The 13,819-nt window shown below is 44.4% G+C and overlaps 1 protein-coding gene across 6 annotated transcripts in view; it reads left to right on the top strand.

Annotated features, from left to right (window-relative positions):
- Mub (poly(rC)-binding protein mub) overlaps window positions 1-13,819 on the top strand; it is a 117,838-nt gene that overhangs the window by 66,586 nt on the left and 37,433 nt on the right. The window contains exon 1 of one of the 6 annotated variants that reach the window (XM_071797709.1): window positions 9,413-9,667. The exons of 2 other annotated variants lie outside the window; for them this stretch is intronic. The gene's annotated coding sequence lies outside the window, so the exon portion shown is untranslated. Of the gene's footprint in view, window positions 1-9,412; window positions 9,668-10,449; window positions 10,736-13,819 lie in introns of those variants that run through there. 3 more of the 6 variants (XM_071797742.1, XM_071797734.1, XM_071797729.1) reach the window with 3 other exon arrangements.

Here is a 13,819-nt window from a genome sequence, read left to right as displayed (position 1 = left end):
GCGCATGTATTAATTGCAATTAAAACAATCCTTTTGTTCTTGTAATTACATCGTTTTAGCAGTCAAAAAATTCACGCTTGTGTTAAAAAAGAAAAAAAGAGGAAATGGAAAGGAAAAGGATATAATCTTACTCGACATTGTAAAATAAAGATTCTTCGAGATAAGCTAGGAACTATTATTTTCGGTTTCTAGTATATCGAAAACAGAAAGAAGTAAAGAAGATTCGCAATTTTTTAAAACCATTTTTGTAATTAATTAGAAATTATTTTTATAAAATAATCTTTTTGTAAATTTTTGTAAATTATATCCAATCTCTTGGAAACTTCCTCGAAATTATTTATATTTTTAGAAAGAGTACGTTATATCTATATTTCGCGCAATAAAGGTAAATTTTTTCATAATTGACGCTGTACAATTAAATATACTTTGCTTTTTCAATTGAGGTTTTTGTAGAGGAGACGCCTCGCTCTCATATTTTACATTTAGCTTCTCGCTTGATTAATTGATTGAATTTCGCTTGATTCTGTTGAATTGCTGTTTCATATAAAGTTACGCGTGAAAATTGGACGTGGGCGTTTCGAGATTTTTTTTGTTGCTCGTAAATAACACGGCGCGCTTCCATCGCGCGTAAATCAATACGCGGTCGTTCGCACCCTCGTCTTCGACTTTTCGATTTCCGAAACCTCCACTTTGTCGTCTCAGCTGAAGCATTATAGACAGCCAGAGGCATCTTCATTTCCCATCGCCGAATTTTCTGCTTCCAGCCGTTGCATCCCCTTCCGTCCATCCCCTGCCGAGGGAGCTAAGCCGAAGTCCTCGGCCCCGATATCCAAGTCAAAACCAGTCCGAAGGCTGGAAAGCAGCCGGGATCTTTTTTGCGAACTTCCCGGCCCTCTTCCTACATCTTCCATTGCCCTTCCTCCTCCTCCTCATCCTTTCCTGCATTTTCCCGGGCAGCTTTGCCGTGGCACGATGGACGTAGCTTCGCGAAGCTCTCGCGGCGCAAATTCGCTCCTCGCGAACCGCAGCGTGGATATTCGTCGGGATTATCACCAGCTGCGAACTCGAAGGGCAAAGTCTTGTGGCAGATGCTCGAAGATGATGCTCAGAAAAGCGGTCCGTTTATCCGACGCGAGATGTTTGGAACAATTTCAATATGGTTGTAGGACGGTGGATGGGTTATATATCTATAGATCTATACATATATACCTATATAACTCTCCTCTCATCGATAACTTCGGTATAGGGTATTATCCTTTTGTCTAAACGTATCGATGAACTTTTTGACTAATTTAGAGTTGATATTTTTTTCAATACAAATCGAAATGTCGAAACACTAATAGATACTTCTCAAACTTAACGGCCGCGCAATCTTTTAATAATCTCTTTTTCTTAATTTTCAGTTTTTAATTAATTTTCAATGACTATTCGCGTTGTGTGTGTCACTGATAAATTTTGTGAGATCCCACAATTATATATATATTCTACCGCCACAGTTAAGTATTCCAATTGAAAAAGGCAATTGTATAAGCGAACCGAACTTCTCTTCATCAACGTAACGTTATTGCGCGAACGTTCATATGTGTACGTGTGTGTTTTTTTGTCTCGTCAAAATGAGAAACTATATATGAGAATTTAATAACTCGATCGATTCCTCGGGATGAGAGTTGAAGTCGGGTTCCGTGGGTATAGATTTCAAGAACATATGTAAAGATACGGAACGGTAGTTTATGCAAGAGCGAGCATTCTGCGTGCGTGTATCGCGGGTGTATTGGATTGGAATTCATCGGAAAGTGCCGTTTCGCAGTTTCTGCGGGGGAATCAAATATGATCCTGCGTAGCCCCTTGCGGTAGCATTCACGGAGCGTCGTCGCGCGTCGCGTCGGTGAAGGTACACGTACAGAACGCAGCGAAGATACGAGCGAGACAAGCCGACCGGTTTCATCGTCGCGTTTCTTCCCCTATCGCAATTTTCGCGACGTTGTCGTCGCGAAGACGAGCGAATTCGTCGGAACTGATATTCGTTGTATATATCGCGCGTACCTATATCAGTTTCGTACGTTTAACTAGCCGTCAATTCCGAGCTCGATACAATACGCGCCGCCCGGCCGCGCCGCGCCGTGGAAACCGATGCATTGCCGCGCCAACTCTTCGCGAGTCAAATTTCATTACGTCTTAACTCTCTACAAACGCGAGGCGATTGTGCCCGTCGAAGTATCTCAATGCCCAGCTCGACAATGAACTCGGCGACACGGACAGCTCCCTTATCACTTATTAATCTTATTACATTGTCACAATTTCCCAGGCGACGTTGTGACAGACCCGATTGTCGCCGGGGCTATTCAATCGTGCCGGTTCAGCTCTCGTCCTCCCTTCTTCGTCCTTCTCTCCGCCCCGCTACCTCTGCTTGCGAGATTCACGCGGCGGTAATGACGAGACGTAAGTACCGCTGAGCCTGAATAACGACGTATCCGCTAATGCCATTCCGGCTGTCAGTTTAATCCGCCATCGAACGCCACGTCTGGATTCAACGCGCGCGGAATCTCCTCTTCATTTTCCCCGAAACATCCGCTGCCATTATATTATGTTATGTCTCCGAGATATCTCGCGCGCGGTATATTTCTCTTCTCCCTCTTCTCACGTTAACAGTATATTTTTGAGCTTTTCTACGTTCCATCACCTCGATTTGACATCGGATATTGATTAGGACTATTTTATCAAGATTTCCGTTCATCAGAACCTTGTTTACCGAGCGCTTCGATAAAATCCCAGAAACGCAAATTATAATTTATTCTTATAGTAAATAGGGAGCTCTCTCTCTCTCTCTCTCTCTCTCTCTCTCTCTCTCTCTCTCCATCACGTTTGTGTAGTTAGCGAATTATATTCTTGATCGAATCTCGCAAGATTGCGCGTCAGGAGGCAGACAAGGAGCGCGTTGGCGCTAACTAGGAAAATTTGCAATTAAATGCGGCACACCTCGACGAGTTATCCCGCAAACTTTCATCTCCAAGGTGAACTTTCGACGTTAACGCGACGATAACAGTCGATGTCAATTACCATCCCGAATAGGACACAGCACAACGGGAATAAATACCGTCTTAATTATTTCAGCGAGGGACTGGCCGCGGAAGGGCTTGCGGGAGGGAAGATGGACAAAGAGGTCGTTTATTTTGGAAGTAATGTAAGGCAAATGCACGAAGATAAGATATTTATATCATACATCTCTAAATCCATATCCTATATATAAATATTAAATTTGCGCTTTTCTGGTTCCTTTAAATATAATCGTTGAGCACTGAATCTCGATGGGAAGGGTATCTTCGCCACCCTCTTCCCCACATTTGTATAATACCTACCCGTGTGCGAACGGCTACGTTGTATTCCGCTGCACTCGGGATGCATATGCATGGGAGGCGCTTAACGGGGCGAATTAAATTTCCGCAATTGTCAAATCGTTGACAAACAACGACAGACCGCGAACAATTTTATGCTTCGTTTCGAATGGATAGCGCTTGACTCCGCGTTGCGGTTTACCGAACGGCGATTTGTTCTGGAAAATCGATTAATCCGAACGATGAAATTTAATCGCAATGCGGGTCATTAAATCAATTTTGACAATTTTAATCGATAATATAACACTAAATAACGATTATCCGTATTATTTTACACAATCAAGATATCCCCGCATTTTCCGACAAAGTGTTTTCGAATTGATACCGCATCCGGAATCGATTTGTAATGATTGTATGCGAAAGAAATCGGTTGGCAGTTTAGCAGATAGGTATAGAAAGGCACATGCGGTTGTTTTGTATGACGACGTCATTGGCTCCCGGTAACGAATCAATTTCGGTGACCGCGATATTAATAATCGCCGGACCAGAACCCGCAGGATCCATCATATCCAGGCAATGGGTTTCGTCCAATTACGGATCTGCTCGCTCATGCGAGAGAACGCGGCGAGCCTCTAAAAGCGAGATGTTAGATTACATATCCTGGATAATCCAGAAAGATTCTGCGATAACCAGTATGAAATTATGGCGCCGTTGTCGCAGAACCAAAAACTATCGAGGCCCTCTATGGACGCGTCCATTGCGCATTAATAATGTAAATAGTACCGTCATGTCAGTTTATCAATTTTAATCCTTCCAGGATTAAACCGCGTTACGTAACGGCGATAACGGCAACCATTAACTCGGTTACTCGGACAATTTAAAATTCATTAGAAACACTTGCGGCGAGGATGGATCGAGGTGACATCGCAAAAGGTTTGTCCCAACGATGCTTGGTTAAACTAACTCTGCTTGGTCAAGGTAACAGAGGGTGGAACAAGGCTGGCGAACGTGCACCGAAACGAGGGAAGGAGCAAGCAAAAAGAACGAAACAAAACAGAATGAGAGGAGAATGAAGACAAGAAAGACGAAAGAGCTGGAGACCAAAGAACAATAGGTCCGGAATGAAAGAGACCTCATAGCTGTCGTCTCTCTTTCCTCTGCGTGCGTCCCAGCGATATCACCGCACCACTGTGCACTGTAATTAATCGCACGAATGGAAACAAAACAATAACTGTCGTTTTCGCTATGTCTCTTTGAGACATCTCATGCGTATCGAGAAGTGAGCCTTGAGGACATCCTTCGCTCTACCGCGAATTAATTTCTGAAAATATTTCTATTTCTCAATAAATATTTTCCTTTTAGGATTTTACGATCGATTATTTAATTTATCGTTGTATCAAGCAACAAAAAATTTTAATTTAGACTATTCTTCTTGGCACTGTTAAAGATTTAATTGCCGAATGCAGATCCGCCACTCGGGTTTGGAATTTCAGCAACAAAAAACACAAAGTTTTACTTTTAATTCCAGTTTACGCCACAAAGAAATTACGGAATAAATTTACAAGGGTGTAAAAAAGAAGAGATTAAAGGAACAAACGAAAATTTGTTCGCTGCTAAGGTACAATCTAGTCGTATCTATACTAGTTCCAACAACCGTGCGTAAAGAACTCCAATAACTGTGCAGCTTATCCCGACACCGCGTTTCTCCATTTTTACGGAAGGGGAATTACCCTCGTACCACGTTCACGTCGAGATCTTATCGCGACACCGAGCGGTGCCTCATTTCTGTCAACCCTAAAGTCTCTTTCAGCCTCGTCTGAGGCCGAAGGCGTCGTTCGCACTCTCTAACGTCGCATCGTGATCTCGCTCATAACTCTTGCAACGCTTGCCACTGACACCTAATCCTCAGTATAAATATTTTGCAAGGCAAATTACAGGAGATATTTTGCAAGAGACGTTACAAGCATCGACGATCACCTTCTTCTACGAGAAATTCCGTTAAAAATTCCCCGATCTACTGTGAGTGACATAGATTATTGACAGAGAAATGGGCCGAACAAAGCGTGGGAGATAATAATTTCGTCCTGAATACTAACGCGTGAAATTTGTACCAAATTTAAGCTGATGAGATTAATTTTCTTTCAGTGCAGTGCCGATTCGAACTTAGTTTTCATTTTAAATAAATTCCCTGTGAGATGCTAGTTAGATGGGCACTTGAAGCACGGCGCAATCTCTTTGAGTGAAACCCGAAACCCAATGACGTTGCTCGCGCGATACACCCTCGCTCGATTGTAGAAAACTATATTAGGCATTTGATCATCTCCACGACGACCTTTCCTGACAGAAACACGGTGTCCACTATAACGTTGGCCAGTTTCTTCAAGTCACCTATCCTATTCCGTAATCCTCTAAGGAGCTTAATTGCGTAATGGAGCAGGGACTGTGAGAGCACGGAAGGGGAGAGAGAGAGAGAGAGAGAGGAAATGATGTAGAAAAGGAAGATAATACATAAATTGTTACTGAAGCATTTCTGCATTTTCATGTATCATACTTAATTAAACTAAATTATATTCGAAGCATAGAATCAAGAAAAGAATCTAATCTCGATAATCGATGATATGACTGATTCAGAATTTTATAGCAGGCTTGAAATAGCTTGGATATGATGATAACTGTTACGGTATGCGATTAACATTCAGTTTCAGGAAAGGTTTCGAATAAAATAAGAACCGTTTTACAGTTTCCTTCCTTCCTGCAATGCTCGATCTGGTCCGCTCCTTCGAATCGACCTGAAATGAAGACCGATTTGGGACGGCACAATCCAATAGAACAAATCTAACGATTCAGTTTTCATGATCAATCTCGCCTGCATCGACGTTACTTGGGTTGCTTCTTCGATTTTATGAAGCACTTACATTTACGAGCATTACTTTGAATCGCCCTCCGGTAATAAAATAAATTATTCATGCCGGCGCTTACGTGGCTCTATTCCGCCGATTATGTAAACATTTGCGAAGAGAGCTTTGTCGATGCAAACGATGTTCTTATGGGGGTCTTCATTAGTGCGTCGCCATGCCCTTAGCTTTGGCCAATTAACAAAACGAAATCGTGCACTGTAGTCAATCTTGCCTCGGTAATTATTTCTTCTCTGTTTCGTTCAAGTATGCAGACGGTTGCTTCGATTTATCAGCTTTTTTCTTTTTGTGCGAATCGGCGCACTCAAAGAACTCGAGATTACGCCATAATTGGCCTCCAGATTGTTAACAATAGCAATTCTTTCTACCGTTCTGAATACTACTTTACTCGCCACTCGTACACATCTGTTATAGCGCGCGCGCGCGTGCATTGATTTATATATCTATTTGTATATATCTATTAATATTTGCACACGGGATGTTCTCGATTAAGCGTGCAATATTGATCGCTCATATCAAGTAAAAACAGAATGCTATTTTTTTATGATATATACTTCTGTGCGGAATTTGAGGGGAATATAGAAACGCGCGTATTTATTCAAAATTTGTCAATAAATGAATAAAGCAAACGTTTCACATAACGCCTCTTAATATATGTGTACAAACGTCCCCCCTTCTCAGCGGCGTCAAAAGGAAAATTTTAAATTTTACTTAAAAAAAGCACATTTTTAAAAAATTAAAAAATAGAAAAAAAACAGCAATCTGTACCTATTAAAAATAATTGATCGATATTCGTTACACAATTTGTTAAAAAATTTAATTTAAAAAATTTGCAATCTAATTCGTTGACAGCCAAACAATAGCATGTCTATTTACATTTCTCATCCTACGTACCATTTGGCGAATAAATTAAAATGCGCAAATACACACACATACACACACGCACGCACGCACGCGCGCGCTCGGCGTTACATTTAAACTTTATTTAATTTTAAATATTATTTTATCAGACTTTCAATTGAATCGCTTAATTATTAATACAGTTATTAATAACAAGCTACAGATGTTTAATGCTAAAGATTGTTGCAATAAATCACGATTTTTTCGACAAGTCTTTTTAATTCACGTAAAATGCTGTAAAATTACGCGGCGTTTTTAAGATAACTTTCATACATTTATGTGAATTTTATTTGACTCGCGTTGGAGAAATAGAAAGAGTGCATGTTCACCGAAGCAAAAGGGATTCTAATGAGCTCGCTCTTTCATAGTGACATTGAAGTAATAGTGGTTACTGCCGTTCTCTAGCAAGATTCTATTCGCGATCGCAAACTAAATTTCCGATAATTGCTTCCCGCGCCGTCTAAAATGATAATTAAATTTCTGGTTGCATCAGTACCCGGCGTGGCATACCATTGTGATCATAATGGCTGTGTTCGAAAGCGTTACAGTAAGAGAAGCCGTACGCTTGTCTCTGGTTTCCCATGAAAAGGAAGATTTTCTTCTTAGATAAACGATGCAAATTTCAGTTATCAAAACTAGATTAGCGATGGAAACGCGCGCCCCATCTTCCCTGATCTCTCGACATGCATGTTTATGGACGAGACGCGCCGAGAACTCGCACGTCTGCTTTTTTAAGCGCGATAAACTTTAAGCGCAAAACAAGCTAAATCAGAAAAATCAGGTTTTGGTTTTAAGTAAAATTGCTTTGTGCGGAGCACAGGCACAAAACCGATTTCGCCAGTAACGAAAACATTTCACTTGCAGCAGGGGTGCAAACGATTCGTCCGAAATAAAAGCAAAAAACGTTTTTACCTAAAATAAAAATCTTTCTTTTTTTTTCATCGTTATTGCCCGTGCTTCAAACGGAACAATTTATTTAAACCAGAATCGTTTTTGTTTCGCTTCAAACAGCTTTGTCTATAATAATGCTCGTGGCCAATGTAGGAAGAATTTTGTTTTTGTATTTTGGAAACATTACCGCGTGTTTATCTTCATGGAAAACACTTGACACGGTTTGCCAACAATAAAAAATAAAAAGAAAAGAATCTGTTCACTCGTACCGAGATTATACGCACTGTTTCGGTTGATGTGTCGTTCTTTGATTTATTCTCCCTTTCATTATTAAGTTTGATTCGATAACATTCACTTTTACGCCTTCGGCGAACGACCTATTTAACCGACCGTCCTTCAAGTCCGGAGGAAAGTTGAATTACCAGAGAGAACGAGTTGGAAAACGTGGTACGCGAGTTTTCGTTGGACGTCAGTTAGATCCATTCGCGGGCAACGTGGCGTGGGCATACGAAACAATTAGCGGCGCACAATGCGTTTGACCGACGTGTTTGGAGCACGCGAGATAATCCATTATTAGATGTTACGTGAAACGCCGGACACGAATGCGATACGTAGATTTTAGTACGGAACAAGGTAGAGTTTGTGTTAAAATATTACGTGTAAACATATTTTTACGCTTTTAATAACGGAATACGGTATGCTATTGCTTCTATTATCTCTCAAACTTTTTAACTACATGCAACGTACTATACGGTGAGTCATCGTTACGTGCAATGTTGAATTTTGCGGGAAGACCTGTGGAAGAAGTCTTTTCAAAACATTCGAACGCTTGTAAAAAGTTGGAAATAAGATTTTAATAGTTCTTTTGTATCCTTTTACAATGCGCTATAAACGAATACCAGATATCCCCATTAAGAGAGTTGATCTTATACATATAAAAGGCAGTGACATATTCTGATGACTATTTGATCTTACGTACACTTAAATCCCCCCTACTAGTACTTAAATATCACACGTTCAAAAACAAGTTCAGAAGAACAGACGTATATGTTCTCCTCGGAGATCGTCCAAGACAAATCATATTCGTTTCTCAATCTCACAAACACGCGTGTTCCCTTTCAACGTACACTCGAAATAGTCTACAAGGGGAAGAGCGCGCGATATTTCTATCACCGTCGAACGTTTTCGGTCCTCGTTCCCGCGAATCGAAACTCGAAACACTCGAAACCGTAACACGCGCCGTTCGAACGTTCGAACGTCCCGCCGCTCGGGATGCCGGCGCAGCCGGCGTGCGCAAGAGTTGTCGAGAGCGCGCGCGCGCGCGCGCGCGGTGCGGCGGCGCCACCGGCGCGCACGGCGTAGACGCGAGAGACGCGCGACGCGACGCACGGTAGCGCTGCGCATCGTCGGAAGCGAGCGGTGGGCTGGCCGGAGGCAGAAAGAACGAAGACCGCGTTCCGCCGAGGTGGTGCCAGTTTCGCAGTGCCGCGTAGTGTAGTGTTTTTTCTCTTCCTCTCTTCGCCGCACCCCTCTTCCCCGCGCTTCCGCGTGCCGAGTGCAGTGTGCATCTGCATCGATGAGGAGGCCGCCCGTCCTTCCCCCCTGATGACTGAATAGTGTGCATTTTAGGTAAATTGTTAGGAATAATTCTCGTTGCCCTCCCCCGCGCGTTACACGACCGCGCCCCGCGCCCCCGATCGAAGAACAGGGCGACCGAGCGACGGTCGCTAGCGACGACGGGAACGTTGACGACGGCAACGACGACGACGACGACGACGACGACGACGGCGATGAGGAGGAGGAGGAGGAGGAGGAGGAGGAGGAGGACGCTCTCGGCGACGGAGAGCGGAGAGCGGAGAGCTATTCCGTGCGCCATCATACCGGACATGCCGGCGTGTCCTCCCGACTCTGATGTTAGCCGCGACGCGGACATACGCGATCTTACGAGCTGAATCTCGAGGACCGTGACGAAAAACGAAAGGATCAAACGTGTTCGTAGAAAGAGAAAAGAAAGGAAAGACGCGCGGATATATTGTAAAGAGAGACAGAGACTCCGTCATTGTCGGAAAAATTCCAACTGCCACGTTCGCTCGATCTCCCTCTTTTTCCCTCTCTTTCTCTCGCTCTCGGTCTTCTCGCATGGCGTCGGATTGAAGGCGACGGCGACGCTCTTGCCGGCCCGGCCTGGCACGCGCCACGCGAGCCGCCGAACAAAGATAATTTTCAACGAGCTTTTCGCGTCGGTGAGCGTCGCGACGCGGCCGCGGCGTGCGTAGCTCCGTCTCGTGCTCTCTCGTACGTCGCGCGAGTGACGGGTTTAGTTTCTCTCAGGGCGCACGCAGTCGTTGGCCGAGCGAGTCGATACGAGGCGACGGGAACGGCGGGCGCCGCTATAGTCCGGCCAGGTCGAACGATCGGCTCCCGGTTGAAGCCCTAGGTGCATTCGGCCATTCGGCCGCGCCGACGATCCGGATTACGTGTCCCACGCCGGCGGCACCCGTCGTCCCGTGTCTCGTCACTCTCGTCTCGTAATCTCGATCCCCGCGCTGCGTCGCAGTCGCGTCGCGTCGTACCGTGCCGTATCCTATGCGTCCGGCGTGGCGGGAAGGAGGGGGGAGATGTGGTTGTCCAACGTCGACGTTGAACCAGCACCTGCCGGACCGCATCGCGCGTTTCGGCTAACCCAACCTTCTCGTGGTTAGTGATTATAATTTTCGCGACTACACCATCTGTAATGTAGACGGCGAACGAGACGAATTAAAACGACGCCTCGAAATGTGTGACCGGTGCATCAACGATCCGCGTATTCCGATTTAAATCCGAGAGAGCACGGCCGTAATGCCGACGCGACGGCCACGGCGCGGCGCCTCGATTTCCGTTTAGTTGTCGTTGTTCGATTTCTCTCTCGTCGAATCGGATTCCGGAAGTTTGAGACACGTTACGTATCTCCCTTTGAAAGTCAAGAGCGGAAAGAGAGAGAGAGAGAGAGAGAGAGAGGGAGAAGTCGAACGGGATTAGTCGATGCGACCGGAGGCCCGCAGCCGTCGGGCATGATCCTAGGAGGAGAAGGAGAAGACGAGATGAAACGGGCTGTCCCAGGCCTTTAGCTTTCTGCCGCGACTGTACCGCTTCTGGTCGACGACTCTCGCATGCATCTGCGTTCTACCGTCTGCGTGCCTTTTTCCTCGCGCTCGATACACTCTCCCCGGCGCGGCGCGGCGCGGCATGCGAACACAATGCCGCGTGTTTTATCCGCACGTCGCACGTCCGATCCCCGGAGGAAAAGTCGCTCGCGTTTGGCGACGTCACCGTCGCGTTCCGGATTCGCGATCCGCAATCCGCGACGTCGAAAAGGGACTAATGCCCTCCCGCGCGACCAGACGGTTACGAAGGACTTTGGACGCCGATAAGCGCGTAAGATACTTATCGACATGTATTCGTTAGACTGCGACGCGAAAGGAAATGGCCGTCGATATTTACGACAACCGCTACTCCTATCCTCGTGACGTCGACGATTTTCAAGAGTGACGCGATTATATTGCACTCGGAAAATTCATAAAGACCTTAACGTATGAATTTGTATGCGTATCGGGGTGCTTTCTATCTAAATATTTGTGCCAACTGCCACGTACTGTTAAAGCAGGTGGAAGCGATATTTCGTAGTTTGTCATATCGATATTTGATGAGTAACAATAACAATATAATTAATGTAACAATGTTTCTCGAATACGTAACAGTCGCAATGCGCGAATATTTGGATAGGAAGCACGCGCTTCGAATATGCTCCGATATGCGTGCAACTTTACATATAAAGGCACTTTTAATTCTGTATTTACATTAGTAGATTGCATATATTCTAAGGACCGAAATGTACAAGGTGTTTCATATTTTAAACACGTACGAGAGCGTACATCTAGAAAAATGTTAGAGGCAAAGGGAAATATCGTGGAACGTGTATATTTATGTATTCCGTATTTCGTTTCGTGCTGAAATATTTCCTCTTTTTTTTTTCCCGATATGACGAATGACTATTTTCTCACACGTTCGATACTTGTTTAGGTATACAAACAAGATATATTTGACATGAAAATTTTGTATTCGAGGCAAATCGACTGTGAATGATTATCAGTTCGTGTTGACAGTTGGACGGACAACGTCGACGTTTATCTTCTGACACTCGTCGGTTTTTCGAAGCACGTCTGGAGCTGGATCTCGCGTCAAAGCGCGAGAAAAAGGAAGGCTCTCAATATTGCCGGTGCACGTTATATTTTTAAAACACGAACGATACGTGGGAGTTTCGAAGGTTCGAATTTCGTGCTGCATCGAGTGACAATATTTAGCTACAATATATGTGTTCAGGGATTTAATCCTGCTTTTTCGAGACCCTTCGTGACTGCACGCGGCCCGATTGCAAGCCGGTATCACGCGATTTAAACCGAAAAGTCATCACTTTTGCTCTGCTAGGTTCAAATTTATTTCGACGTAAAATATCTGTTTGCGCGCCCAGTCCTTAAAGTTGGAAACCTAGGAGCTGGTTTAAAAATGCGAGAATCTATTCGTGTATTTATACTAAGAACTGAAGATTAGATAAATCGGGTTTAAATCCCTTATTTTGTGGATTAACGAGAAATGCGCGGTTTTATGACAGGAAACTCTTTATGATAATTTAAAAACCGGTTTACGAGTTACATAAAAATTCGTCTATCTCTCTCAGGAATCGTATAGCTTCGCGGGAAAATTTTGCGCTGACGCTTCCATGTCGCTGTCGGTCGGTCAATTACATATGCGTCTCATCTCGCGAGCTTTCCATTGTCGATCTCGATTTATTAATATTTTTATTCGCATCGCGTAAAGACGTGCGTCGCTTGAGAGTGAAAAATCGACGAAAAGTTTCGCGACGATTTCGTGAAAAATTTCACTTGATTTTACTTTGTCTCGTTTGCACGAGTGGAGACGTCGCGACGAATCTGAAAGGGAGACTTATAAACTGGCAACATTTATAAACGGGACATTTTATAAGATTAAGTAAATTGCGGATAGATCTCTGGATCCGCCCATTTCGCACGTGTACGTGCAACGACCCGTGGACCCCGGAGATCCCGATAAATTGCGGGAGAAGAAAGCGCGCGCCGGGTAACAACAATCATTTCCACTCCCGTGTGTGATTGGCCTTTTGGCGAAACGTCATTAAAACTTCACTTATGTTAAACGCACGCATAACGGAACGCGGATCGCACTAACGTCAACCGTCCACGTGCATCGCGAGCCGCAGTAGAGCGAGACGACGGACGGCGAGTCGCCTGCGTGGCCGATTATAGAGAGATATATTATAACGAAGGATAATATACTGTTTCCTAAAGTGCCCTTGCATCTCTCTCGGCGCTCGATACAACGTTCTTGCATTTCCTACACCGCGCCCGCCCCCGACACGCTTAATCCCTACGTACGTCAACAATATATTCTGACGTAAATTATTGAGTTACACGTGTCTCGCGTGAAAAATCTAATGACGATTGCATTGGCGGAGGGCGAAAAATTAAGGACCGTGAAATAAATGGAGAGATAAAGGAGCTTTTTCCTGCGACAAGCGCCTTTTTAGGATACACAGGATTGTAACGAACGTACGTGGGTCGAAAAACGCAGGAAATCTCGTCGCACTTGTGGATGCAAAACTAATATAGGAGAGTCGCAAGTTTCCGTGCGACGCGACGACTCGCTTGGAAACTTCCGCCTGGGACCGAAGTGACCAAGTAAACTTTTGCACAAAGCTGTCCGTGAAAC

Source organism: Temnothorax longispinosus, chromosome 1 (assembly GCF_030848805.1).
Source record: "Temnothorax longispinosus isolate EJ_2023e chromosome 1, Tlon_JGU_v1, whole genome shotgun sequence".
Taxonomy (NCBI): Eukaryota; Metazoa; Arthropoda; class Insecta; order Hymenoptera; family Formicidae; genus Temnothorax; species Temnothorax longispinosus.
This window is presented reverse-complemented; position numbering and strand designations above follow the sequence as displayed.